Raw genomic sequence first — 4872 nt, forward strand, 5'->3', positions numbered from 1 at the left:
CCAACCCTCCCCCCCCCCCCCCTGCCCCGACTCTCGAAGGAAATCCATCGAATGCTCGACTCTTACCACCGCGATCAATTATAAATTATTTCCACAAACAGCCGCCGATCCTTCATTCGCAGGATAAAGCCATCGAAAGCACGCGCTTCCACGAGCCAAGAATATTTTATTGGACAAACGGCACAGAAGGCTAACGCGTTGGACAGGCGGATGCGCTCGCCTCTTCAGCCACCAAACGCCCAGACTCCTCTCTGGAAATGCCGTTTTCAATACACGAGGCGCACAATACATCCCGCATGATAGACATACTCGTGTCTCCGTGGCGCGTAACGAGCCCGACGACGGCACGCCACTCGTTATAATCCGCGCTTGGTATACGCGATCCGCCGATGCTGGAAGGGAGCAATCGGACCAGATGAGATAAATTGAAAAATAGCGGCTGACTCGGAAATCGATGCCTGAAGAATGAGCGGGGCTGCTGGGACTTTCAGGAGTGACTGCAAAGGGCGTTGATTATTTTTATTTGTATTTTGTAGATTGTACACTCGAGTGCGGCCAACGCGCAGCCACAATGTCAGTGATAGGCGGTCGGGACAGATAATGACGAGTCGCGCCTCTCTGCAGGGAATACAAACGAATATGCCACGATGTCACACCTCTCAATGGCTCTCGTTCGCTCCACTTTCTCTATCGCCTGTCGCCCTCCCTCGTAGTATTGCTCGCAGCATCCCTCGCAGCCTCCCTCGCAACCCTCAATGAATCTCGACACTTCTACAATAATGCCAGCGCGATGAACCCCTTCTTTTTAATGGGAAATAACGGTCCGAGAACTTCCTCGCCACTCCAGCACTGCTGCAACGCTGTTGTTTCTATTTTTACTTTTTCCTTTTTCTTCAATTTTTTGCTCTCTCTCTCTCTCTCTCTCTCTCTCTCTCTCTCTCTCTTTCTCGATCTATATTTTTTATTTGTTTCTCTTGCTTTTTAGTTTTTCTTTTTTTTTTTGCTTTTGACCTATTACTCTTCGTCTTCCTTTTTTTTGTTTGCTTAATGCTTACCCGGACGCGCGCCACTGGCTACAAACGGGCTCTTTCGGCACTTCCCTCAAGTTCTTTAATCTTTACCGTGGATAACAATTCTGTTCTTTTCTTTTTTTTCCATTCGTTCTTCCGCATTGATATCCGTACCCATCTATTACACAGCCGCGTGGTGCGTAATCTTGAGTAACAACAACGATTCGAACCTGATACATTTCATAAACGAAATGAATGCAAAGCTACCGATCCACCATCCACCTTTTCCATAATACACCAGAACGAGTGTTTTTTAAGGTTCGTACATTGATTCATTTTTCACTCATTTTATGGCCTTCCTCGTGCGACTAGTTTTATTTCCAAATTTGCATAAGCACCCACTACCATTCACATTTCATATATTAGGCAATTTATGGATTTTTCAAGCGACGCGCGAAACAAGAATAATACATACTAGATATTTTGCCTGATAATATTATTATATCACGATAATCAATAACATAATTTTCATAACGCTCCATTTCATTGAAATAAGCCCTTCGTTTTTTTTAATATTCTTTCAAGAAACGCATTTTTATATTAATAGACTATATAGTCTTCCCTTATAAATATTCGAACGCATCCAAAATAACTAACAAGATCTTTTTTTTCTATTCATTAATGTGCTCGAATAAATTTTTAAATTCAAATATTGTACAATTATTATTTATTCATATGCATATATTATTTAATAACGTGCATACTGGATATTCTAATGAAATATTTAATATACATTAGTATAACTTTGTAGAGCCATACGCCTGCGCTGTGTACGCGTGAGCGTGTATTTAGTGTCTTTTTAAATTTGAATTATAGATACGTTGATATGTAGTAAATAATATATAAATATGCGTGATAAAAACATTGTAATTTTCGCATAAAGTTTATGGACATTGAAATTTTATTAAGATAATGCATTAATTATTCATTAATTGTTATTGAAAGTAATTTTATGATAGAACATGCTTATTCACTTTTTCATTGTTAAATAATATAATATGATGACAATTACGTTAAATCAATTATAATACTCAAAGGTTAAAAGGATCATTAAATTGTTTGCGAGCTTTATTTTTCACGGACATAAAATTAATAAAATCCATTGTTAGAAAAAAAAAATAAATTTTTTAGTAAAAGCTTATAAAAGCGTTAAGGCATGATACTCCAAACTATTGTTACTAGATAATCAACAAATTGTTAGAAATATCATCGTAGAAAAGCTAAGTATAATGTGCATTGAATTGCCGATGTTATGTCTTTATAATATGGATCTTTATTAGATCTAAGTATAACGTATAACGCATAATGTGTAAATAAACGGGATAGACAAAGAACATATAAGGAGAGAGAGCTTTTGAAATTTAGAAATTGTGCATGCTCGAAGGGACGAATCGGATAGAAAACAAGTGGAAGCGAAGTGGAAGAATAAACTCGAAGGAGAAGGGAGAAAAAGAAAGAGAAAGGAAGGCAGCGAAGCGAAAACGGAGTTGAGATCGAAGCGCAGGAAGGGTTGGTTGCGTAAGTGCAGAGAGTCCGGGAACGCGTTCATTGCGCAAAGTCGGAGAATTTTCGACGGACAGACATGGCGCATCGGCTTCAGCTCGTAAACACGTCGTAGCCCAAAGCCATATCGACTGGTATAAGGAGCGCGAGCCGCGTGGGCGTCGGCGGTGGCAGTTACGTTGGCGGGTCTAGCGTCCGATGCGGCTGCCAGTCTCTCACTCTCTCTCTCTCTCTCTCATTGCGCCCCCTCTCACCCTCTCGCGCTCACTCTTTGCACCACCGTAATTACCGCTACCCTTAATTATCTATCCAATTAGCCCCAAGCTATTATGATTAAACCTGTACTGTAAGTTTATAATAACAATTAGGTAGCATCGATCGGACCGAGATACGCTAATTCTCACTCGCCGCGCGTATAATCATTATCGCTCTTCTCACGGCTTCCTGCGATTATTCCCCGCGCTGTCGATCACCGAGCGAAGACGAGTCCCGAGAATCCCCACCTAGGCCAGCAACACTACCCGATCGAATCATCCGCGAGTTTCGCAGAAAAAGCTAGACAGTCGTTAAGCAAGCGGCCGTTTTTCGCGCGAGTGCGGGGGAGTAATAAAGTCAAGCTGTCTGACCGCGCGCTATTCCGTACACTGATCAAACACATCCCGGCGTCGTTAAGCGGCCAAAGCGAGCGTGACACGCAATTAAAGCTGAAATATGACTTTACTTAATTTACCATTGCGCGCTTGACGAAGGGACGTCCACTGCTTGTTGTGTCCTGCTTATGACTTTCTTCGTCGCCACTCTCGCCACTCTCGCCTATCCCCCGCTCGCTTATAAAAATTGCAAATTCGGCTGCTCGGATGCGTAACGGATAATTAAAATTAGCACGATGAGTCACAAAATGAAATCGTAGGAAAAAAAGTCAGCTGCTTCATTCGAGGACGAATAAACGAATCGTTAAAAGGTCGTTAAGATCGTTTTTCAATAATTACTCACAAGCAACGTAGTTTATTAAAGTTTGTACAATTCCACAGAGACGAAAGTATCGACTCATCGCTCACTGCACGGATAAATGATTTTCCTATGACGAAATTATCAGTTTATTAGATGGGAAATATTATTCGGGGCGTATATTGTAACGAACTCTCATCTCGTTTTTTGTTTTTTTTTTTTTTTTATTAAAATTCGCAATTAAATTAGTCACTCGTGCACGAGAAGACAAAATTATATCTCTGACTCTTTAAATTTCTCACGACTAGCCACAAATAATTGAATGGAAAAAAGAATTAGATGGAGTGCCGTGGGTGGGGGGGGGGGGAGAACTATTGAGCGAAAAAAAACGTAAAATTCAGTAAAAAAAAAATTAAATTAAAAGACAATAATTCTGTTTAATAAGTAAGTCCATATGTTGACAGTGCTTTATTATTTTCATCGGAAATACATTTTTAACTTTTGGAAAAAAAATTAAAACTCACTGTTTCTTATATTTAGGAATTTTCTCCTTTAATGACTTAACAATAGCTTGACCACTTTCCTTCGTTGTATCATGTAAGGATTTCCAAAATGCTTCCTCTTCCTTATTATTCTGCAATAAAGGATAAAACACTTGTATAGATACTACGACGGATATATTAAATAAAGCAATTTACCAAATGCTTATGAATGTCTTTGAGTTCAACCTGATCACACATACTTTCCTCTATGATAAATAAAACTAACGACAGTAATATTAATGTATATTTCATTGTAATTGCCAATATCTACAAATAATGTTAGCAAAGAAATGTTCCCAAAGCAGTTGAGTGACTTTGAGGCAACTGCAAGTTTGAAATGAGCGAAACTGCTGAATAAAGGTGATTGTTAAAAAATTTAACAAACACACGGTGTATAAGCTATATACCCATTAAAAGAATCCAGATAATGATACGCTCGTGCGATTAATCGAAAATTCTAATTAAAATATGCAATAATAATGTTTGAAAAATTCGCTCGTAATTTTACGAGGTGAACGTGTACGCATTAAAGCTACTTGACTTTACGAACTGAGTAGACGAGGACAGGACGGACAGGTAAGCGAGCGATCGACAGTGGTCCACAACTTTGACAAAGGTTGGACCATAATGTTCGAGTCTAATATCCAGCAAAAATTAAATGTAAAGAGCAGCTCGGTTACCAATAGTCGGCTAGTAGGATGACGAGGGACAGGGATGGAGAACGGGATGGGAAGGAGTCGCCGCGGCGAAAGAGAAAAGAAGCTGAAAGGGCCTCTGGTTAGCGTATGTAAAGGAGCCGATGTCAGGGC

At 39.9% G+C, this 4872-nt stretch overlaps 1 long non-coding RNA gene across 1 annotated transcript; it reads right to left on the bottom strand.

Moving 5' to 3' along the window:
- Positions 1 to 3952: 3952 nt before the first annotated feature.
- LOC105368719 (uncharacterized) lies at positions 3953 to 4441 on the bottom strand. Its single transcript, XR_913114.1, has 2 exons — positions 4220 to 4441; positions 3953 to 4155 (listed from the first exon to the last, which is right to left on the bottom strand). It is a non-coding gene; the product is annotated as an uncharacterized LOC105368719 (long non-coding RNA).
- Between the last annotated feature and the right edge of the window lie 431 nt (positions 4442 to 4872).

The sequence above is a fragment of the Ceratosolen solmsi genome, unplaced genomic scaffold (genome assembly GCF_000503995.2).
Source record: "Ceratosolen solmsi marchali unplaced genomic scaffold, CerSol_1.0 scaffold1, whole genome shotgun sequence".
NCBI lineage: Eukaryota > Metazoa > Arthropoda > Insecta > Hymenoptera > Agaonidae > Ceratosolen > Ceratosolen solmsi.